Here is a 24,928-nt window from a genome sequence, read left to right as displayed (position 1 = left end):
TATATAAGAATCACCAGAATAGCATTTATGTAGCTTTCACTAAAATATTTTCTCAGGGGACAAACAAGTAGTAAGTCATTTGGATATTAAATACTAGGAATAGTTTGGTTTTTTTTCTTAAGTAATGTACATGGGCAGTGCTCTGCCCATCCTGATTTTTGTGTAAAATTTCTCCTTTCCATCTCTCAGCAATAGAAACTTACTATGGTCATACGGGGACTCTGCAGGGGACAGACACTGCACATATAGCTGTCTTGCATTTTAGTATCATTACTTACTAAGCTGGTAATGTGCTTTGGACCTGCAGGAAGCCAAGTCATCTTTGAGAGCTGCAGCATGACTCGATTAAGTGATCAAAGTCCTTAAACTCAGGGACTGAGAAGGCCCATCTTAGCTCTACTCTGATGTATTGGGTTGTTTTGGACAAGGCACTATGCCCACCTACTATGAAAACATGCTGCCTAGTATGAAACCGCCAGGGGCATGGTAAGAAAGTGTCCATGGCACTCCCAGGGGACACTTTTATGGCCATTCAAGAGAAATACTTATCTTCCTCACTCTACATAAAGTCTGTTCTCTTGGTTTATGCTAATTTTGTATTTGCAACCCACATTTCTTTTTTCTTCTCCTCTTTGATTCATGATGTATTTGAAGGTTCCGCTCAAGAATCTATTTCTGACACTCCATTCCTGAGTGCCACTGCCAGTTTGGATTGTCTTTTTCTCCCTTCCCTTATTTTACAACTAAGCGATATCGATGTGGAGGGATTTATATCACCCTACAGAGGAGTTTTTGCATCCTGCTGTGTCCCAGGCCCACGCCCAGCTGCAGTGTGCTGCAATGAGCATTGCTTGCAATGTGAGCATGCAGGTTCTTTGGAGGTCTTGCTGTGGGTTTCGATTTTGTTTATCATTTCATGTTTGTTGTGGTTTGAACATGACACTGATGGATCTGTTTAAAAACCTCAACCTTTTCCAGCAGAATATCACATTTATAACTTATAACCTTCACTTCAATCAGCAACGTCAAAAAGTTATACGTTAGGTGTAATGACCATGAATGTACTATCATCCCACACAGGTCAAAGGCCTCCTTGGGAGCTCCTGTGTTTGCTGTGGCCACATTAATTATTTAGTGGCATGATAGCTTACCTTCTATTTCTATGCTAATTTGAAACTTTGGAAAGCAGCAATCACATTACCTCAGTCCTTTGCTGACTGTTATTTTTGATGAATGATTGGTCGTGGTGCTCTTTTTTTAAAAAAAAGATTAGCAGTCAGAACAAGATATTGGTTAAAGACAATGCCTTCGTCACCTATGCAAGGACTAATTTCATAAATGTGTTCCAAGAAGAGTTTTGTCCTGGCAAATAAATGTGTATGCCTTCTTTTATCACAAATTTTAAAATATTATCTGTAAATATTAAAATATATTATAAAATATATGCACATATATTATTTTGTTTTATATGAAAGAAAACTTTATCTCAAATTCATTACCAAATGCTGCTTCCTTTAAAGAATGGTGTGGATTTTTATTTTAAGTCTCTTCATTTGTTTAAACCCACAAGTTTTTCCAATCCTTTTGCAAATGACCGCTGCATATACACTGATTTAATTTTTACTGTGGAATGTTAGGTCCAGGGGAGTCATATAGGGTCATGAAATAAATATCACTCTAGCATGTATTCACTTCCTTCTTGATTTTGGCAGATTTTTGTGGTTGAAGGAGTGGTTTCTCTCTATTTAAAAAACAAATTTTGTAGGTCTTCAGCCCTAAATTTTCTCCGTTTCTTCATAACAATACCCAACACCATTGTTTCAATTCTTTTTAATAATATGATAGAAAAAGTGAACCATTTTTGTCCAAAATCCAAACATCCAAATTGTCAAAAATCCAATTTGTGGCAGTTTTCTTGACTCCAGATCATTGGACAACTGCCTTTAATAATGAAACCACAGTGGCTTGTAATATTTTGCCTTTGTGTTTAGGATCTTTTTCATTTCAAACAACCTCAACAATCCTACAATCCTACTGTTAGGGTATATGCAGTAATCGACATCCTGTATTTCCCGACTTGGCTGCAGAGAACAGAACATCCAGTGCACATGCCAGCCTAACGTGAGAGCCCCTTCTTTGAGTGACAGGCATTGTCTGTTTTTACTCAGATTTATTCCTCACCCTGCCCCCGAAAACAAGAATTTTGCAGACTCTTGTGCCAACTGGTTTCTAACTAGATTCAGAAACAGAGAGGCACTGGCAGGAGCTGGGAGGATGGGAGGAATAGAGAGGCCAGAGTATTTCTCCCTCCCTCCCCGACACTCACCTGCTTCGGTGGCTTCTCCAGCAATGACTGAGTCTTCTCTGCAGTCCCAGATCCTGCCAGCTAGGCCCTCCCTCCATGACCCCAGCCTCTTCCCCGGATGCCTCATAAATCCACCTCTCCAGGTGGTCCTGGCCTTGGATTCTGAATACACTCTTCGTATTAGTTTCTCAGGGCTGCTCTAACAATGTACTACACACTGCATATTTTAAAACAACAGAGATGTATTGTCTCACAGCTCTGGAGGCTGAAAGTTCAAAATCAGGGTGTCAGCAGGGCCGTGCTCCCTCCGAGAATCTGTCCTCACCTTTTGCAAGCTTCTGGTGGTGGCCACAATCCCTGGCATTCCCTGGTTTGCAGCTGTGTTATTCTCGTCTGTCTCTGTCATCAGAAGGCCATCTTGTCCCTATGTCTGTCTCTGTGTCTCTTCTCTTTTTATAAGCACACTAGTGCTATTAGATTAGGGGCCCACTATTCCAGTCTGACCTAATTTTAACTTAACTAATTACATTTGTGATGACCTAATTTCAACATACCTTTTTGAGGGGATACAATTTGGCCCATGACACCGCCTTCCTGTGTGGCCGCAGTTTGCCACTGTCGCCGCTCTGATGCATCAGGTTGTTTGGGGCAAGACACTTAACTGAATCTCCTCTGAGATGCCAAGACCTGATGTCTTTCATTGCCCCTTGGCTATTTCAGCTCTTCCAGCACCTTCCCAACTAGTTCCCCTAATTGAATTCTTACCATTGAATTCTTTAATCTGCGCTTTCTTTTTCTTTTTCTTTTTTTTCTTTTTTTTGATATGGAGTCTTTGTTGCACAGGCCGGAGGGCAGTGGCACGATCTCTACTCACTGCAAGCTCCACCTCCCAGCTTCACACCATTCTCCTGCTCAGCCTCCCAAGTAGTTGGGACTACAGGCACCCACCACCACGCCCGGCTAATTTCTTGTATTTTCAGTAGAGATGGGGTTTCACCGTGTTAGCCAGGATGGTCTCGATCTCCTGACCTCATGATCCACCCGCCTCGGCCTCCCAAAGTGCTGGGACGACAGGCATGAGCCACCGCGCCTGGCCTGGGCTTTATTTTTCTGAGTAGACCGTTATGGCTACACCAGTAGAAGAGATGTTTCTCCTTGTTTGTTTCTTTTGTTTGTTTCATATTCCTATTATTCCCTTGTGAGTACTGGTTTAAACAGCAACAGAGGATAGTGCCAAACCTTCCCACTAGCTGAAGAATTAGAGCAGGTGGCTCTTTCCCACAAACAAGAGCTGCCAAAAAACATGTCTTCACTTCAGAAAAATCCTTCAGCAGACTGATATACACCATGAGGCCATAATCATGATTAGCTTTTCTTTTTAAATTCTGAATGGGTACGACATCAGCTCTGAAACACAAAGGAGTGTCTAACAGACATCAATCATTTGGCCTCATCAGAACGAGAAATAGAACAAATCAAAACAGCAACTTGGAATGTTTTTAATTTTCTTGGACTCTACTACATCTCCCACATGGCATTATTTCTCAGGGAGTTGCTTTTATTTTCATTTGGTGCAACCCTTTATTTTCCTACAGAAACGTTCATACCTGTGAAAGAGCCATCATAGTAGAAACCACCAATGATGCCCACAGAACAGCTGTGGCCAAGGAATACTGAGATTATCTTCTCTGTCAGTCCCTGCAGGCATGATGGAGATGCTCTCTTTTAGGTCCACTGGGTTAATTTGGCTCCCTGAAGACCTTGACAAAATGCCTTCTGTGGTGGCGTTTTTGTTCCAGGAAAGCATTTTGTTAATTTTGTGCTATAAAATACACCTTGGGGTGCATGGGAAGTAAATGGTGATCAATGAAGGGGCTATAAAATCTTCCTAAAAAATGGTGAAGGAAACTTTCTAAGGCTGGATCTCAGTGGCAATAAAATAAGGGCATACAAAAGGACCTCAGTTTTTTAAATTTGTTTTTAATCTATTTAGAGACAGGGTCTCATTCTGTCCCCCAGGCTGGAGTGCAGTAGTGTGATCATAGCTCACTGCAACCCTGAACTCCTGGGCTCAAGTGATCTTCCCACCTCAGCCTCCCAAGTAGCTGTGGCTATGAGAGTGTGCCACCACATCTGGCCATCTGGCTATTTTGTTGTTTTTGTTTCATAGAGATGGAGTCTCGCTATGCTGCTCAGGCTGTTCTTGAACTCCCGACCGCAAGTGATCCTCTCACCTTCAGCCTCCCAAAGTGCTGGAATTACAGGAGTGAGCCACCATTCCCAGCCTAATTTTAAAATTATTAATGTTGTGCAGACATCTAAAGATAGCCCAGAATGGGTAATTTGATTCATTAATTAATTGACCATTCATTCATTCATTCAGCAATGTTTACCCAGTGCCTGTTATATTTGAAGTCTGACTCTAGATGATGGGAATATATAGTGGAAAATAAGAAAGTCGGGGATTTCGTTCTCACAGATCTTAAACTTGAATAAAAGAAAATACAGTTAATTAGTAAACAAGAAAATGACGGTGAGTGATAAAGGCTCTAATAAAATTAAAAGAGGCAGTGTGATAGAGATAGCTTGGGTGATTGCCTGGAAATCATCCTGGTTCCTCCCTTTCTCTTTGGGCAGGTGTTATGGTTTGGCTTCGTGTCCCCACCCAAATCTCATCTTAAATTGCAATCCCCAGGTGTTCAGGGAGGAACCTGGTAGGAGGTGATTGGATCATAGAAGGAGTTTCCCCCATGCTATTCTCATGATAGTGAGTGAGTTCTCACAAGATCTGATGGTTTTATAAGTGCTTGGCAAGCTCCTCCTTTGCTCACTCTCCCCTTGCCTGCTACCATGTAAGACATGCCTGCTTCCCCTTCTGCCAGGATTGTAAGTTTCCTGAGGCCTCCCAAGCCATGTGGAACTTTTGAGTCAATTAAACCTCTTTCCTTTATAAATTTCCCAGTCTTGGGTAGCATTCTTTATAGCAGTGTGAAAACAGACTAATACAGCAGGGCAAACCTCTCCAAGGATATGTCACTTGGGCTGTGGCTGAATCACAAGGGAGGGACAGCTTTGCAAAAGACCTGGGGAAAGAACATTTCAGGCAGAGAAACATGAAGCATAAATTCTGAAAACTGGGAATAAACTCAGGGAGTTGGAGAACCACAAGCAGCCTGCATGTCTGAGTGTACTGAGTTGTGGAATACGAAATCAGATTAAGTCAGAGGTCAGCAGGCCAGGAAATGTAGGGTCTTGTTGGAGTTTCAATTTTATTTTGTCATCAGTGGGAACTTTTTGGAGGATTTTTAAAGTATGGAAGAGAAATTATATAATCTAAGTGTGTAGAATAGACTTCAGAGAGGAAAGAATGAAACCAAGGAGACCAAAGAATTGTCCAGTGAGAGATGGTCCCTGAACTGGTGATGGTGGCACTGGCAATGGAGGCATGTGGACAAATGCAAGGGGCATTTTGGGAGTAGCATTCACAAGACTTAGCAATGAACTGGGTGATGGGATGTGGTGGGCAGATATTAGGATGACCTCTGTTTATCCTCACCTCCTGATATTCATGCTCTTGTGAAGTCTCCTGTTTTTGAATATGGGGTGAGCCTATGACTTGTTTCTAACCAACAGAATATAGAAACAGCGATTGCATGGCACTTCTGTGAATGCAGTACATAAGATCTAAACGTCTGTTTTGATAGCAGACTGTTTATTAGCTGTCACCCTTGCTGGCATTGATGAAGCAAGTTTCTGTGTGGAGAGGCCCTTATGGCAATGAATGATGTCTGGCCAATAGCCAGTAAGGGCCTCAGGCCTTCAGTCCAGTAACCCACAAAGAACTGAATCTTGCCAATAACTATGAGGAATTAGATAATTCCCCACTTGAGGCTCAGATGAGACTGCAGCCTGGGCAACACCTTGATTGCAGCCTTGTGAGAGACCCTGAAGCAGAGGAAGCTGTGCCTATATTCTTGCCCACAGAAACTAAGATCAGAAGTATGCTTCAAGCCACCACATTTCTAGTAATATTGCTACACAGCAGCAGATAATGATTATATGGAATAAGCAGGAATGGGGAGTCAAGAATGACTTCTTGAACAACTGGATAGAAGGTAGAATAATTTACTGAAATGGGGAGGCTTGGGGAAGAACAGGTTCAGGGAGAAATCAAGAGTAGAGGTTTCAAATAAGTGGTTGGATATGCACATAAGGAGCATAGTAGAGAAAGGTGGTTGTCAGTAGCCTATCACTGGCATTTCCTTTATCCACATGTGTAAAATCAATAGAGTCATTACCAGATCTCCCCTGTTTAAGAGTGCTGTGTAGGCTGGCCTAGGACGTGGGTTCTTCTTTTCTGCTCCACCCCACTTTGCTGGACTTTATTCCCCTACACAATGCTTTGCTACCTCTGCTATCATCACATTCTCATTCTGCCTGTCTCCCTTTGCCCTTCATATCCTGTCCTAGGTTCAGCTTTCGTAGCATCTTTTACCAAGATTTATTCCAGACAGAGAATCCTTTCAGATCTTTGTATTCTCTCCTCATTTCCCAGCCTGATCAAAACATGCCTTTCGATGCTCATTCACCAAGGATTCTGCTACCAAATAGCAAATATATGCTGAGAGGTGGTGCTGTGTAAGGAATATGGATTTGGAGAAAGGTTGGAATTTGAACTGAAAATCTACTACTTATGGGCTGAGAAAGACACATAACGTCTTCATTTTCTCATCCGTAAAATAATGATAGCAATTATAGCAATGCCTACCTCCTAATGCTGTTTAAACATAAAATCACTGGAGTTACAAAATGCCCAGTACAGTCCTTGGTACATAGCAGGTATGGTAAATCATACCTATTATAATCAAACTGATTTTTTCTAAAGTGAAAAAAATTCTATCTGGCTAACATATTACTTTATAGCTCTTATATTCCCAAATTTAAAATAACCACATTCGATTTCTTTCAATGCTCTAGTCTATTTTTATCAGTATTTAAATGTGTTCCAGACACATCTGTCTTTAAAAAGAATTTTTTTTCAATCATTCCACTTTCCTCACTAGACAGCTTCATTCTCTCTCCCCTCGCCTTCAGAATCATGCATTCTGAGCCTTGTCTGCACTCTGTCCTCATTGCCTCGTGGCTACTTCTTGCATTCTGTACAAAGAGTTTTGCACCTACTGTTCCACATTTTTTTTTTTTTTTTTTTTTTTTTTGAGACGGAGTCTCGCTCTGTCACCAGGCTAGAGTGCAGTGGTGCAATCTCGGCTTACTGTAACCTCCACCTCCGGGATCCAAGCAATCCTCCTGCCTCAGCCTCCTGAGTAGCTGGGACTCCAGGCGCCTGCCACCACGCCCAGCTAATTTTTTGTATTTTTAGTACAGACGGGATTTCACCATGTTGGCCAGGATGGTCTCAATCTCTTGACCTCGTGATCTGCCTGCCTCGGCCTCCCAAAGTGCTGGGATTGCAGGCGTGAGCCACCGTGCCCGACCTACTGTGCCACTTTTAAGGTTGTACTTCCAATGTCACCAAAGGCATTGTTGTTACTAAACCCAGTGGCTACTTTTCAGTCCTTATCTTACCTGAGCTCTTTGCAGCAATTAATTGTATAGACTATGCTTCATTGCTGGAACGTTCTCTTCCATCTGTGTTTCCCACAGGTGATCTTCACTCCTGTGGCTTCAATGACTATCCATGGGCTTATGTTTTCAGTCTGACTCTCTCCTGGACTCCTGAGCTGCAAACCCAGCTCTCTTCTGGATCTCCCAAGCTCTTGTTACTCAATCAAATTTACTACTTTCCCATGAAACTGCTTCTTCCTCATTCCATCTGTATGAATGGCACAACGGAGACTCAGCTTCCTAAGCCAGAGACCCTACCACACACATCCCCACCACCCACTCCTTTTCCACTTCAAAGCCCTGTTGATTGTTGAGTTGCTGTGTTCCATAGATTCTGCTTCCACAGCAACTGTGGAATCTGATTACTGACCTCCACCCTCCTGGGGTGATACGGTTTGGCTGTGTCCTCACCCAAATCTCATCTTGAATTGTAACTCCCACAATTCCCACGTGTTGTAGGAGGAACCTGGTGGGAAGTAATTGAATCATGGGGACGGTTTTTTCCCGTGATGTTCTCCTGATAGTGCCTAAGTCTCACGAGATCTGATAGTTTTAAAAACGGGAATTTCCCTGCACAAGCTCATTCTCTTTCGCTGTAGCCAGGTTAGAAGTGCCTTTCACCTTCCACTGTTGGAACCGAACTGTTGATTCCCTCCTGGGCAGGGGTCGCCGCGAAGGATCACCGACACGAGATTTACAGCAGAGAGTTATTTATTACTAGCGCGCTAGGGTCCCAAGCTCTAAGTTGGCCCTGGGACCCCGACTGCTTGTTACAGGCTGTTTATATAGGCAAATACAAGTTCAAACACAGCTTAGGGCGCGAAATTTAAACAAAGCTTTAGGCGCGTGGTAATTGGGTCTGTCTATGGCCTGAGCAAGGTGTCTTATGCTGATTGGTTAGAGCAGGACCTTATGAGGTTTTTTTTTCCTGGAGTTGTTGATTCCGGGAACTTCGAGGCAGGGTGGGACCCCCGGAATTGGCAGGGTGGGACCCCATGAGGTTGTTTCCCGGAATTGGCAGGGTGGGACCCTATCAGGGTGGGACCTTATTGAGGCAGGGTGGGACCCTATCCAGAGCCACCTGGTGTTAATTTTTTCTATATGAGGCCTAGTTTCTAAGTTTTATGAGGCCTAGTTTCATTCCCTCCTCTTTTTGTGTCAGAGGCTCAATCTTGAGCCTCTTTTTCAGTCCTGAGAGTCTGGTATTGTTGGGTCAGAACTATAGCATGTAATCTATTTTTAATAAGGGTGAGTAAGTGGTTGAGTATGCATGGCCTGAAAGTCAGGATGAGCGTGAGTAGGATGAGGGGTCCTAAGATGGTGGAGATTAGGGTGTTAAGCCAAGGGGATTGGTTGTACTAATTTTTAAACTAACTTTGTTGGGATTTTTTCTCTTTTTTTTCTTGTCTAATCTTTTTTTAGTTTTGCCATAGAATTTTTAACTATTCTTGAATGATCTGCATAAAAACAACATTGCTCTTTTAGGGCTGCACAGAGCCCGCCCTTTTTTAGAAAGACAATTTCTAGTCCTTGTCGGTTTTGTAATATAATTTCAGACAGAGAAGTCAAGGACTCTTTAAGTTTTGTGATAGATTGTTCTATGGCTTTAAGGTTTTTATCTATGGCTACTTTAAGTTGTTGCAGATGATGGTTACTATGCACTAGGGCTGCTGTCCCGGTCTTAACTTTAGCCGCTACCTTAATTCTTAATATGTCGGCGTGGGTGAGGGAGATTAAGGGCGGGGAAGTGCTTTGAGGAGCTTTTAGTTGGGGCTTCTCCGATATGGAAACCGGGGGCTTTCTAGCTTTTAATAAAACCTGGTTTGGCTTTACTGCAACAGGGGCAGTGTCTGGATTGACTAATAGTCTGATTTGGAGGGGAATTTTAGGCGGGTTGTGCTGGTATAAATAGAGACCTTATATTAATTTTGTTGTTATCTATCTGTTATCAGATTTTGCCGCATCTTTAAACTTGATGTGAACCAGGTTGCAATTTTCTGAATATCGGGTTGTGGTACAGGGCTGGACAAAGGGCATAGTTATATACTAAGGTTTTGTGGCTTATTTTTACTTTTTATTATTAGTAGTTACACAGGACCAGTTTTTGCAATACAAGTGAGTCAGATTTCTATAAGTTTTTTTATTGGTTCTGTCTTGCATCCGGGACAGGCATAAAACCTGTTCCGGCTGATGGACGTTTTTCTAGCCTGTCCTTTTTATTCTTGTCTATCCTGAGGAGTCCTTAATAGGACTCCTGTGGGACCAGTAAACCAGGGGCCTGTGTCTTTTATCTTTCCTGCTATTTTTTTTTTTTTTTTTTTTTTAGGTTGAAATAGAGGTCTGGAAACTAAGTCTTTATAGGAGTATTCTCGGAGGTCTTATTTAAGACCTCTTGATTACTAAAATTAATTATCTGTCAGGTCAGGCTAAATGGCCGGTGGGGGGTTAGCGTCAAAAACTATACTAGAGACGGCGCAGGGAAGAAGGGCAAACAATAAGCAAGGAGTTAGATACGAGAGAGTCTTATCTTGAGCGGGTCCGCGGAGCGTCGGAGTTTCCATGTCTTAAGTGGTGTTGGTCCGGACGTCTCTGGAGCAGCCTTGGCGTGGGATGCGTGGATCTAAGTGGAGATTCCGTCAACCTTTATGGCTGTGGGTGTGGTCAGGAGAACAATGTAGGGTCCTTTCCACCGAGGCTCTAGTCCTTGAGTGCGATGCCGTCTAACGTAGACAGAGTCTCCCACCTGGAAGGGGTGACTGGTCTGTGGATGTCCTGGTTGGTACAGTTCTGCCAAGGGGGCCCAGATTTGGGCCTGTACTGCTTGGAGTCCTTTTAGCCGGGCCTGTAGGTCAGTCTTAGGATCGGAGGGGGAGAAGGAATTAAGCAAGGCTGACAAAGGGGGAGGTCCTCCGTAGAGGATTTCATATGGAGTGAGCCTAAAACGGTTAGGTGTATTCCGGGCCCTTAACAGAGCTAAGGATAGGAGGCGTCTCCAATCTTTTAAACCAGTCTCTAAGGTCAATTTAGTAAGGGTCTCTTTTATTGTTCTATTTATTCTTTTTACCTGTCCTGAGCTCTGGGGTCTATAGGCACAATGTAATTTCTAATTAATCCCCAATATCCTGGCGAGCCCCTGACTTACCTGAGAAACGAAGGCCGGCCCGTTATCTGACCTAATTACCTTGGGAAGTCCGAATCTAGGAAAGATTTCTTCCAAAATTTTCTTGGCTACTATGTGTGCCGTTTCTTGCCGGGTGGGGTAGGCTTCTACCCATCCTGAAAAGGTATCTACAAACACCAGTAAGTACTTATATCCAGCATAGTGAGGTTTTACTTCAGTGAAGTCTATTTCCTAATAGACTCCTGGGCGGTTATCACGAGTTCGTTTCCTTTCTGGCACTCGGGTAGCCCCAGCGTTTACCTGCTGACAGACCTTACAGGCAGATGTCACTTGTTCTACGAGGGTACTTGTCTTTGGGATTAGAAAGTCAGTTTTTTTAATCAGTAATTTTAGCTTTCAATTACTCAAGTGTGTCCAGGCATGCATCTGCTGGATCATTGCCAGGGCCTCCTTGGTCAGCATTGGGGGTTCGTCAGTGCTGCCAGCAGTTATGCCCCCGGGATTTTTCTCTTGGCCTAGCCGTGGGGGCTGAGCCTCTTCAGGGACCCCTTCTGGGGGTCCGGCAGGTGACGCAGGGCGGCTGGGCTGGGGGCTGCCCTCAGGACTGGGCTCTGTGCCTTTTTGCAGGGAACTTTCCGAATGGAAACTCTGGTTGCTGTTCTCATCATTGAGATCCAGCAGGATGAGAGGGCCACCCCCTCGGGGACTGGCGCCCCTGCCCTGACGTTCCTGGCCACGGGATCTCTTTGCCCTGCCACCTGCCCGCCTTTGTTCCTCCTCCTGGGGGTCTACCACTGGCACTTACTTGAAGATACGAAGGGAAGTGTCGCCTACAGTCACTCATTGCTTCTTCTATTTCCGGACTTTCTCGATGGTCGCCATTACCTTCTTGATGTTATTTTCGGCCCGGCTCCGGGTCTCGGCCCGTACGGTCCGGCCGGCCATGCTGGCGGGGCTGGGGCCAGAGCCGAGCCTGCGGCGGGGCCGCCTCCCGTCCGGCGGGCTCAGGCTTGGCGCCAGGCCTGGGCGCTGCGCTCTCGGCCTGCCATCCCCCCGGGAGTTGGCCGCGCCCTCTTTCGTCCTTAACGCCTCCGCGAGTCCCCTGTTCTTTGCAGTAGGCACACTGGTCTTTTTCCACTTTTGGCCGCCTCTGCTTCTTTCCCTCTCTCCCTGGTCCTTTCTTTCTCACAACTGCCGCCAGGATTTTTGTTAAATGCTTATCCTTTACTCGGTTCTTACGATCCTCTCGCTCTATCTGTTCCTTCGCTAACCTGGCTTCCCTTTCCTTAGGGGTTTTTTTCTTATCTTGGCCAAATTTGTGGGGCATTTTCCTGCCCCTTTGAGACCCGCCAACAGAGCCTGGCGATAGATTCGGAGACTCTCCTTACCTGGTGCCGTTTCATAGTCCTAGTCTGGGCGGGTGAGGGGAAATCCCTCGTCTATTTTATTGGGAAGTTGGGTTGGGAGGCCTCCTGGTCCTGGCACATTTTTCCGGGCCTCCAAGAGGACTCGCTGCCTTTTTCAGTGGTTAAGAGGACCTGCAGGAGTTGCTGGCAATTATCCTAGGTGGGCTGGTGGGTGAGGAGAATGGATTCTATTAACGAGGTTAGGGCCTGAGAGTCTTGGGAAAAGGAAGGGTTATGGGTCTTCCAGTTATAGAGGTCAGAGGCAGAGAAGGGCCAGTACTGGACTGTGTGACTGACAGTACGGAGGGGAAAAAGGGAGGATTGCTAAGTGAAAGGGCCTTCTGGGTCCTCAGTCCGCCGCAAGCGGAGACGAGGAGGTGTCGGCGGCGGCGTCCGAGGGGTGAGTTTGGGCGGGGCTGGAGGAGGAGACGGGGTGGAGGGAGGGGCTGAGGGAGAAGTTGGAGAAAGGGTAGGGGTCGAGGCGGTAGAGGAAAGAGCTGGGGACAAGACAGGGGGCAAGGGTGAAGCGTAAGGTGGAGGTCCCCGAAGGGGGTTTTGAGGTGGAGGAGGCAGGGGGTCGAGGAGGAGGAGGTCCCTCTGGGGTTCATCTGGGAGGACTGGCTTATGCGGGTCCGGATTCCGATTCTTTGGGGCTTCTAAGGCAAGGAGGGTAGATTGGGATGGGGAAGGGGAATGGAGGAAGGGTTTCACCCAAGAGGGAGGATTTCGGACCAGATCCTCCCAAATAATTATGTAGGCCACCTGGTCCGGGTGTCCGAGTGGCCCAGGATCCATCACTGTTGCTTTAACCTGTAAGATAATTGGGAGGTCAAATGTTCCGTCCCGGGGCCACCCAACATGGAGGGTAGGCCACTTGGACGAGCAGAATTTTCGCCATCGTCCCTTACGGACTTCTATGGAGAGGTTGTGGGCTCGAGCCCGAACGTCAGGGAAGTGAGTCAGGGTCAGAGACAAAGGAGTCGTCAACGTCTGTCTTATTTCGTCCACGTATAACAAGGACAAAACAAAAGTAACAAAAACAAAGACCAGACAAGTAAGGAGAAGCCGCCGGCCAGAGAGTAGCGCCACAAGATTACAAAATATTCAGACGGCAGGGGCGACCTGCCTACAGAGTTGAGGAGGCTGACCGAGTCATCAGCCTTCTCCCAGACTACCGCCAGGGCGTCCCCCAGGGCGTGAGTGGGAAGGTACCGGACACGTCTGTCCCCCTTCCCCACTTAATTCAGAAGGAGTACTCCCCAGAGTTCAGAGTTAGCCGGCAAGACAGACAGAACAAAACGAAAGTACCTGGTAGGTCCGTTCAGTCAGCAGTCCGTGGCCCGGGCCAGATGGGTCTCCGCCGGATGGGTCGGGGGTCCTCGGACGACCCCACTTCCCGGCCAACGCACCAAATGTTGGAACCGAACTGTCCTGGGCAGGGGTCGCCGCGAAGGATCACTGACACGAGATTTACAGCAGAGAGTTATTTATTACTAGCGCGCTAGGGTCCCAAGCTCTAAGTTGGCCCTGGGACCCCGACTGCTTGTTACAGGCTGTTTATATAGGCAAATACAAGTTCAAACACAGCTTAGGGCGCGAAATTCAAACAAAGCTTTAGGCGCGTGGTAATTGGGTCTGTCTATGGCCTGAGCAAGGTGTCTTATGCTAATTGGTTAGAGCAGGACCTTATGAGGTTTTTTTTTTCCTGGAGTTGTTGATTCCGGGAACTTCGAGGCAGGATGGGACCCCCGGAATTGGCAGGGTGGGACCCCATGAGGTTGTTTCCCGGAATTGGCAGGGTGGGACCCTATCAGGGTGGGACCTTATTGAGGCAGGGTGGGACCCTATCCAGAGCCACCTGGTGTTAATTTTTTCTATATGAGGCCTAGTTTCTAAGTTTTATGAGGCCTAGTTTCACCACTAGGACTGTGAGGCCTCCCCAGCCACATGCAACTGTGAGTCCACTAAACCTATTTTTCTTCCCAGTCTCGGGTATGTCTTTATCAGCAGCATGAAAATGGACTAATACATGGGACCACCTCATCACTGACTGGATCACTGTACCTACCCATTCCCTGGTCATCTTGCTTTCAGGGTTGCACCTTTCCAGTCAGTTCTCTGCATTTAAGTGATCCTATTAAAACACAAGTCCACTCACATACCACCCTGCTTTCAGCCTTTTCAGTGCTCCCATCACCCTATGTCTGATATTCAATCTCCTTAGCATGGCATTTGGCGCCCCCATCATGGGGCTACTTTGTGACCGCTCAGCATTTTATTCAGATCTTTCCTTACGCCCATATGCCCTATTTCAGCCACACTCAACTATTTGCAGTGACCCCATATTTCACACTCTTTTGTGACCCTTCCTTCTCCCCTCCCGTCTCCTCTTCTTTCCTTTTTTTTTTGGCGGAGTCTCACTCGGTCCCCCAGGTTGGAGTGCAGTGGCCTGATCTCAGCTCACTGCAACCTCCACCCCCCGGATTCAAGCGATTATCCTGCCTCAGCCTCCGAGTAGCTGGGATTATAGGCGCCTGCCACCGCGCCCAGCTAATTTATATATTTTTAGTAGAGCCGAGGTTTCACCATCTTGGCCAGGCTGGTCTTGAATTCCTGGCCTCGTGATCCACCTGCCTCGGCCTCCCAAAGTGCTGGGATTGTAGGTGTGAGCCACCGCGCCCGGCCGACACTTGCTTTCTTGTAAGTTATTTTCCCTGCCCAGTCTCTTCCCCGTTGGCCTCATAATGTCTCTGGTCCTTCTGAACTCAGCACAGATGCTGTCTTCTCTGGGACTCTGCTGAGCCTATGCAGCTCTTCCTGTGCACCCTCGCAGCCTCTCAGTAGAACTATATCTACGTTAGAGTTGACTCCTCCCTCATCTGCCTCTCCCACTAGCGTTTCCTGTTTCTTGAAGGAAGGTGCTGCATCTTTCTTCACAATTGTATTTCCAGCCTGGTGCCTGGAGGCACTCTGGAAATAGTTCCTCAATGAATACACACTCAGTGTGGTACCTTTTCAGTTCCTGGAATATTTCAGGCCTCTCACTTCAGAACTTCTGCCCTTGGTTTTTCCCTATGTCAGCCAAGTTTTCCCCTGTCTTTTTGTATAATTGGCCCCTTCTAATTCTTCAGGATTCAGCTGAAATTTCACTGTGCTGGAGAAGTTTACTAACCACACTATCTGCTGACCTCCTTCACAACACTAAGCACTGGTTCTTATTACCTTCTATTTGTTTACTTGTTAATTGTATGACACCTCCCAATCCTCTTGCTAAAATATAACCTACATGAGAATCAAAACAGTATCTGTTTTATTATTCACTGTATCCACAACAGCTAGAAGATGGCTGACATATGATACTTGTTTAAAAATCCTTGATGAATAGATTAATGAAAGCAATTGATGTTAACTATCGAAGGGAACTGTTTCTGAGGAGGAATGGGAGAGGTTCGAGTATATTCATAAAGCAAGGGGAAACCTTGAAAGTGGGCAGGTGAAAATTGTTAGGGCTGGGTGTGGTAGCTCACGCCTGTAATCCCCAGCACTTTGGGAGGTCGAGGCAGGCGGATCACAAAGTCAGAAGTTCGAGACCAGCCTGGCCAATATGGTGAAACCCCGTCTCTACTAAAAATACAAAGATTAGCAGGACGTGGTGGCACGCGCCTATAATCCCAGCTACTTAGGAGGCTGAGGCAGGATGATTGCTTGAACTCGGGAGGCAGAGGTTGCAGTGAGCCGAGATTGTGCCGCTGCACTCCAGCCTGGGTGACACAGCAAGACACTGTCTCAAAAAAAAAAAAAAAAAAAAAAAAAAGAGAAAGAAAATGTAAGTTAGCTGGAGATTCTCAAGAACAGAAAAGGTCATGAAGATAGGGCTATGTGTTGACAACTGGATCTGAAAAGTGAAAACAAAACCAAAAGCTAGGGCTCTTCTCATTTGGAAACTGGACCAAAGAAGGCAAGGTCAGTGTAGCAGAGACTGTTTTTGCTCCATCCAGCTCTCGTTGGTCACCCCAGGACTTGCATAAGGGGTCCCTGAGCATGGTAGTCACAGTGGCAAAGATGGATGTGACAGATGCATAGGCCAAGAGCATGGGCTCGCATTCGCCAGATCTGCCTAGATGCTCTCAGTGCCAAAAATGAGAGCCCTGCAGCAAGCCCTAGGTACGGCAGCAAGCCCTAGCACCATCTCTTAAGGAGACAAACCATTAGTGCTAAATTAATTCCATGGGACACCTTCCACCCTGAAGTGAGCAGTAATTTGTCTTTATTCTGATACATATTCTGGGTATGGGGTCACCATCCCTGCCTGCACTGCTTCACTCAGTATCATTAACTGAAGGTTTAAAGAGTCATTTTCCAACATGGGATCTCATATTAAATCACCATGAACCGTGGGATCCACTTTACATGTGTTAGAAATGCTTGTTCCCCGGTGCCATAAAGAAATAGCACTTGAACATAAATTTAATTTCCTCAGCAAGGCCATTTTTACTTTACTTTCTGGTACACTTGCCAGCAGTTTTGCCACGAGAGGACACCGAACAAAGGAGACAGGGTCATTTATAACCTGACGCGTCCACCTTACTGCTGTGTCTGGTTTCCATTCCATTCCATTCCATTCCACTGGAACGGGACCTCACACTCTGTATTTGTCCCGACTGGCTAGCAACTTAGAACTTTTTATAGGAGGCAAAGGCAGAGGAGAACAAAGGAAGGAGGAAGTAACTTGTGGAATGCTGAGAAAGGTAAAAACACCTCCAAATAAGGAAGAGGAACAGGCTATGACCTAATGCTTGCTTGGACCAGTATAAGCCTCCAGGGCAAATATTTAGGCTAAATTGTGGGAGCTAAGAACGTAAAGTACATTGATTTCTTTATCACGGCTAGCAGATATCTAAGAATGTTAGCACAGGTCTTTGAATAGATTTTGCTTCTAAGAGAAGTTACTATTTATTCCTAATTAGTTGGGGAGGAAAGTCTTTGAAGAGGAATCTCTACTTTACTTCTTACTCATGGAATGAGGTTTGACGATGGGCATGTTGCCGTGAGATCCACCGGTCCTATCAAAAGCCGTATTACCCCGAGAGGTTGTCAGCCTGACAGGATATTGGAATGGTCCCTGAGAGGCTCAGCAAAGATGCCAGTGATGTGCCTTCCCATGTGGTTGGGGCAAGATGTGGTATACATTGAACCAAGAGCAATTATAGGATGCTGTGTCCCCAGTAGCAATAATATACAATCCAGAAATCAAGGAGTAGAAGTAATCTCATCTCTACTTCCAGAACTTACTTGGAGTTTTTGTGCATCCATTTCCAAAATTTTAAGGTCTATTGTATTAGAAGATGTGGCCTTCAGGGATGGAATGCTTCCACCTGGAGAAGCAGCAATGGTTCCACTGAATCTAAAGCTACACTGTAGCCCGGTTAATTTGAGCCTCCATGCTGACAGACCAGCAGCAGAGAAAGCATTTACTCTACTGGCATAAGTCACTGATGTTGGTTATGAAAATCCAGAGAGGCTGATGCATAAAGGCCCAGGGATGACTGTACTTGGAACTCAAGAGATAGATTCTCTGGGGACTTCTGGTTGTTTCCATGGCTGCTGATGACAATGAAAGAACAATTGTACCAATCAGGCCTGACAACAGGGCGAAGTCTTTAGAAGCTCAGACCCTTCAGGGATCAAAGTCTGGGTCCCACCTGACACGCCAACTAAGATCAGCAAAAATGTCAGCAAAAGTGAGAAGAATCAAACACAGGTGGAGAAGAGGGAGTCAACGAGTATTAATTATGGCCTCAGATCCAACTGCAGCATCAGGATATTGGCCCATCCCACTAACCTCCCTGTTGTAAGTCTTCTTGGGTTTGCAAGTGGCCACCAAATTGCAGACTCAGTGACAGAACAGAATGGAATTATTCTGGGGCACAAGTGGATCAAAAGGCTGCATGGTGAACTCCAACAAAGTCCAGGGCCCTCACCATGTTTCTTCCTGTCTGATTGCCTCTCTCTGCCTGAGAACATATTCTGGCTGCAGAGTATGCTCCACTTGCATACAGGGGAGGCCTGCAGTGATGGAGAATTAATGTCCCCAGGAATGACCTTCGACCAGTGAGAAATGGGAACTAGGGATCAATACGCCAACTATCTCTGCTCAGTGGGGGGATTTGGAAGCATGGTCCACACAGTCTCCTACAGGATTGCCCACTAGCCCACAGCACAGCAGTCTCTCATGCTCCCTTTGCTCTCTTTCTTTTCTTCTCACCCTTGCTTCTCCAGGCCGTCACAGTGACTCGTGGTGTCACCTCCCATAGAAAACTTGCACTCAAAGCCTTGTCTTGGAATTAGCTTCCGGGCAAGCCCAAATTTTATTCATTTCCTGGGGCAACTGTAATAAATTACACAACCTGGGTGGTTTGAAACAATAGAAATAGGTTATTTCACAGTTTTGGAGAGTTTGCAGTCAGTCTGGGCTGAAAGCAAGATGTTGGCAGAGCCACGCTCCCTCCAGAGACTCTAGGGAGATTCTGCTCCTTGCCTCTTCCAGCTAGCGTGGTAGTTACAGTGGCAAAGATGGATGCAATAGGTACGTGGGCCAACAGCATGGTTCCAATTCACCAGATCATCCTGGATGCTGTCAGTGCCGAAAATGAGAGACCTGCAGCAAGCCCTAGTATGGCACCACCTTTTAAGGAGACAAACCATTAGTGCTAAATTAGCACTGTAGCCACTAATGGAGTTACTGCAGTGTTGGCTGCTGGCATTTCTTGGCTTGTGGTTGCATCATTCCAGTCTTTGCCTTCATCACATGGTTCTCTTCTCTGTGTCTGTGTGTCAAATCTCCCTCTACCTTATAAGGAAACATGTGAGGACATGCAGGGCCCACTGTGATAATACTGGATGATCTCCTTATCTTAAAATCCTTAATTTAACCATATTTGCAAAGACTCTTTTGTTCAAATAAGGTAACATTTACAGGTCCTGGGGATTAGACTTGTTCTCTGGAGGGCTGTGGCGGGTTGGGGGACCGAGGTATTATTCTGCCCAGCACACAAACTAAGACAGATGGACATAAATGTAGATATAAAAGTTATACACGGGGTAGCATGGCAGTAGTGAGTTTATGTCAGTTGTAGCGGTAGATATATTGGTGCCAGACTGCATAGACCTTGAATGTCAGACCAAAAAGACTGCCTTATACTCTTTAGATATTACAAAGTAGAGTATATCACAGCAAGCATTATCTTCCTAAATTTATACTTGAGAAAATAGGTTGAGAGAGGTCAAGCAACTTAAAGTTTATGAAATTCACATGTGGTGGGTTGGAATCCAAAGCAAGGTCTATTTGGTTCATAAGCAATGCTTTTTTCTACTTTACCACACTGCCTACTTAAGTGGGTTAGAAGGGGATGAACACTTATTAAAATGCTCTCTTATTAACATAATTCTGGCTGTGGAAAACAGGAAGGATTCAAAGAGAGAGAAACTAGAGGCAGGAAACGTATCCTGAAGTGGCCCCTTGCTGGGAAAGACCTGCACTTGCCTGGGGCCCCTGTGAAGTTCTTGGTCTGGATGACATGCACATGCAATGTGCTATCGTCATTAGGAACTATTCTTTCATGCAGTCTGCTATGGTCATTATGAACTATTCTTCTGCAGTCTTTTTTTTTTTTTTTTTCTTTGAGACAGAGTCTTGCTCTGTCAGTCAGGCTGGAGTGCAGTGGCAGGATCTCGGCTCACTGCAACCTCTGCCCTCCTGGGCTCAGGCAATTTTCCTGCCTCAGCCTCCGAGTAGCTGGGATTATAGGCCTTTGCCACCACGCCCAGCTAATTTTTGTATTTTTAGTAGAGATGGGGTTTCGCCATGTTGGCCAGGCTGGTCTCAAATGCCTGACCTCAGGTGATCTGCCTGCCTCAGTCTCCCAAAGTGCTGGGATTACAGGCATGAGCCACTGTGCCCAGCCTCTTCTTCAGATTTTATTGAAAGAAGTTAATTTGCAGAAAGAAATGAAAACACCACTAGAAGCAGCTCCAAAATTTTCTGTTAACATTAGCTTTTAACTGTCAGATACAGTAAGTTCCTTTCCAAAGTTTTAATTTCTGACTTCCTTGTTCTTTGTTCTTGGGATCAACTTCTCTGTCCCTTCTCCTAAGCTACCTGCTCTGTAAACAACTTCTCCTGCCAGTCCCACTCTGTAACTCACATCTCTTCCTTGTTTGGAAAGAGTCCTCTTTACTCCTGGCTACCCATTCTGTAAACTGTCCCTCCCCCGAAGCTACCCCTCCCGCCAAAACTACCCTACCCCCTTTGCCGCACCCTGACATGCCCAAACGTGCCTTGTACCATAACAGACAGCCACTGCCTTCCTGCCTAATTAGCCATATTCAATTTTAAAAAGTAGCCAGTTGGATCAGTTTAGCCTGTGTGGTCCTACTCCAGCCAGTGGGGATAGGACACAGAAGCAGAGACTAACCACATTGGGGATAAAAGCCCCTTCCCTCCTTTGTTCAGTGTGCTCTCACAGTGGCTGGAAGTGCAAGCAGCATCCTTCTGTAGAAGTAAATTTGCCTTGCTGAGAAATCCTTCATTTGAGTGCTTGTTTTCCTTGGAACTGTGAGCTCTTGTTTCTAACATAACTCTGGCTGTTTAATGTGCCTGTCACTCATTCACATTTTGTAAATAAGTGGGGATTTATATTGAGATTTACATTCATATGCAGAAAATACTATTTTTTCCTCTGCAGGTGATTACTTCAGCAAGAGCCAAACTATTTTTTGTTTGAAAGAGAAAGTATATGTGTGTGAGAGTATATATGAGAATATTACATGCATTTGAGATTACAGTTTGCATAATGATGTCTCAATCAACAATGAGTCACATATACAATGATGGTCTTGTGGGATTATAATGGAGCCGAAAAATTCTTATCACCTAGAGATGTCATAGCCATTGTTACATTGTAGCACATGTTACTCATGTGTTTGTGATGATGCTGGTGTAAACAAACCTACTGTGCTGCCATCATAAAAAATTCTAGCTCATATCATTATTTATTATACATAATAGTTAATAATGATAGTAAACAACTATGTTACTGGTTTATGTATTTACTAGGCTATACTTTTCATTGTTATTTTAGAGTGTACTTCTACTTATATAAAAAAGTTGACTGTAAACATTACTTAACTGTTAACTGTTTACTGTTAACTGTAACTGTAACTTAACTGTTAACGGTAAAAACCTCAGGCAGGTCCTTCAGGAGGAATCCAGAAGAAGGCATTGTTATCACCGGAGATGACAGCTCCATGTGTGTTATTGTCCCTGAAGACCTTCCAGTGGGACAAGATGTGGAGGTGGAAGACAGTGATATTAATGATCCTGACCCTGGGTAAGCCCAGGCTAATGTGTGTGTTTGTGTCTTAGTTTTTAACAAAAAAGTTTAAAAATTAAAAAAAATTAAAAATGTTTAAAATAGAAAAAAGCTTATATAATAAGGATATAAAGAAAGAAAATGTTTTTGAACATCTGTACAATGTGTGTTTTAAGCTGTCTTTTTAGAAAAGAGTCAAAAGTTAAAAAAATTAAAAAGTTTGTAAAGTAAAACAGTTACCGCAAACTGAGGTTAATTCATTATTGAAGAAGGAAAATGTTTAAGTAAATGTAGTGCAGCCTAAGAATACAGTGTTGATAAAGTTTACTAGAGTGTACAGCAATGTCCTAGACCTTCACATTCACTCACTGATTCACTCAGAGCAAACGTCCAGTCCTGTAAGCTCCATTCATGGTAAGTGCCCTCCAAAGAAGTATCTTTTTTTTTTTTTATTGTTAATGCTGTATTATTACTGCACCTTTTCTATGTTTATAAATGTTTAGATACACAAACACTTACCATTGTGCTACAATTGCTTACAGTACAGTTCACAACATGCCATACAGATTTGTAGCCCAGAGCAATAGTGGGTGCCATGTAGCCTAGGTGTGTAGTAGGCTAGACCATCTAGGTTTGTGTAAGTACATTCTGATGTTCGCACAAAGATGGAAATGCCTAACGACACATTTTCTGTCATTAAGCCCACACGAATGACTATGTGAGTGAAAGTACCTATGTGTGTTTGTATGTGTAAATATATATATACACACACACACAATAGTATGTATATATAATATGTATATATAATTTGTTTATGTATACTAGTTTATATATAATGTGTATACTTTTTTTACTTAATGACAAAACATTAGCACAGAAATATCCCTCTTGGTCAGAGTCAGACTCCTAGTAAACATTCATCTACTTAAATAAAACCTCAGGGTCTAGAAGTACGCAAAAAGCCTCCACGTGCCTGAAATAGTTTACAGAAAGACACTTCACCAAGCCACATTCTTCTTCTTTTAGCCCCCAGTGTTAGTGGCAATTATCTACAGTATGTACTTTTATAATATGCTTAGCCCTGTGGTTTCCTGTTCCACAGAAAATTAGAAGTAGAAGGTTCAGCAAGAACACAGGGGAGCATTAGCAGTCATAAATGAAGAGCACAGGAGCTGCTGGATGTGGCCAGGTAAACTCAAGGACCAAGTTCACTCCATTACCACCCGGAGAGGGAAACATATTGTGACGATGATCCTGTGTAAATATGTGGTTAATGATGTTGAGAATCCTCTATTTAAGAAGCCAGAAAAGTGAATAACATATTTGAAATGCTGTTGACATCATAATGGTTAAGTTGTTTAAAGCTTTATTTTTGAATAGATGAGCTTTAGTTAGAAAATTGGCTGGTGGAAAAGAACTTATTTCTTAAAACAAATAGGAGATTGTTACAGATAATGTTTCTCATCTAAAAGTAGGTAAGTCAGAGCACACAGGTCTCCCACCTGTACTTCCATTCACCCTGAATCCTTTCCAGTGACAGGAAAAGGACATTTTTTAAGACTACATTCGTGACAGCACAGGAAGAATAGAGGTGACATTGAGAGATCCTGAAATTAAAATGAATTAGGAAGATAGAAAGCAGATGGGATTAAATTGACAAAAACTGAAAAAAACCACAGCCCAACATGTGCACAGAAGAAAGAACCCACTAGGAAGACAAGAGCAGTTGCAGAGAAACTCCAAGCTGAGTATTAACAATTACAGAGAGCAGAAGGAGGCCCTCTGGCAATGATCAGGGTAATTAAAGAGCCGCCTGCAGAACGCGGGGCTCCGCTGCCAGTGACTCCCTCCTCGGCTGAAGAGGAAACCCACGCTGTCCTCCTATGTGGTGTTAACTCATCCAGTTCTTCATCCTTAGGCATAAATGGACATGCTTAAGGGAGGAAACCATTAAATTAAAAAGGAAGTAAGAGAAAGAGGCAGAACATCGACCCTAGAGAAAACAGAAAATCCACAATAGAGAAATGAACTGCCAAGCTTTCTATTTAATATCTTCCAGGGGATTCAAGATGACGTTGCCCCCTAAAACAAGAAGAGGCTTCTATGGAAAAGAAACAGAGGACAAACCACAGTTCTTAGTATTATGGAATTACAAACATAGAGTACTTACTGGAAGGAATGAATAGAAGAACAGGCACAATAAAGGACGAATTAGCGATCTAAAACAGAGGTCAGAACATGTTTTTTTCTGTGAAAAGCCAGATTTTAAATATTTTTGGTTTTCCAGGTTACGTTGTCGCTGTCACAACTCCTCAATCTGCCAGGGTGGTAGGCAAGTAGTCACTGACAAATACAAACAAGAAAGAGTTGATTTACCGAATAATATACAGACAAGAAAGGGTTTATTTACAAAATTCACGTTTATTTACAAAACTAGGTGGTGGACTGGATTCGGCCCACGGCCTGTAGTTTAGTGACTTGTGTGACCTAAAAGATGAAGTTAAGGAAATATTCCAAAACATGGAGAAAAAGATAAAAAGACGGGAAAGAGTTAAACAGGAAAACTTGTTTCAAGAGTTCCAACACATCTACCACGGTTTCAGAAACAGAAAAAAATTAAGTGGAGAAAATTACACAGAAAAATAAAAATGTATCATAGCTGAAGAGAAACATAGATTTTCTTTTTTTTTTTTTTACATAAACAGAGCCACCCAAGTGTATTGTAAGAGAAATAATAATCCCTAAGCAATATAAATGGATAAGATGCATCTAGAATGTATCTTTTTTTTTTTTTTTTTTTTTTTTGAGACATTCTCGTTTTGTCGTCCAGGCCGGAGTGCAGTGGTGCCTTCTCACAGCGTTCTCCCACCTCATCCTCCCGAATAACTGGGAACACACGTGTATGTCACCGCGCATGGCTAATCTTTGTACTTTTTGTAGAGACAGTCTCACTGTGTTATCCGTGCTGGTCTCATACTTCTAGGCTCACACAATCTTCCCATCATGGCCTCCCAAACTACTGGAATTACAGGCATGAGCCACCACACCCAGGCTAGAATGTATCCTTATGAAGTCTTAGAGCTGTAGAGTATACAGAGAT

The 24,928-nt window shown here is 44.3% G+C and overlaps 2 long non-coding RNA genes across 6 annotated transcripts in view; one reads left to right on the top strand and one right to left on the bottom strand.

Annotated features, from left to right (window-relative positions):
* Positions 1 to 8,223, bottom strand: part of LOC105464129 (uncharacterized) — a 31,497-nt gene extending 23,274 nt beyond the window's left edge. For both annotated transcript variants that reach the window (XR_011608419.1, XR_011608420.1), the window contains exon 1: positions 7,892 to 8,223. This is a non-coding gene — a long non-coding RNA (uncharacterized lncRNA). The remainder of the gene's footprint in view (positions 1 to 7,891) is intronic.
* A 6,151-nt stretch (positions 8,224 to 14,374) lies between these two features.
* LOC105464128 (uncharacterized) overlaps positions 14,375 to 24,928 on the top strand; it is a 34,754-nt gene continuing 24,200 nt past the window's right edge. For 3 of the 4 annotated variants that reach the window (XR_011610458.1, XR_011610457.1, XR_011610461.1), the window contains exons 1-3: positions 18,109 to 18,308; positions 21,705 to 21,846; positions 22,931 to 23,017. This is a non-coding gene — a long non-coding RNA (uncharacterized lncRNA). Of the gene's footprint in view, positions 14,413 to 18,108; positions 18,309 to 21,704; positions 21,847 to 22,930; positions 23,018 to 24,928 lie in introns of those variants that run through there. The other variant, XR_011610459.1, reaches the window with a different exon arrangement.

The sequence above is a fragment of the Macaca nemestrina genome, chromosome 1 (genome assembly GCF_043159975.1).
Source record: "Macaca nemestrina isolate mMacNem1 chromosome 1, mMacNem.hap1, whole genome shotgun sequence".
In the NCBI taxonomy this organism is placed as follows: Eukaryota; Metazoa; Chordata; class Mammalia; order Primates; family Cercopithecidae; genus Macaca; species Macaca nemestrina.
This window is presented reverse-complemented; position numbering and strand designations above follow the sequence as displayed.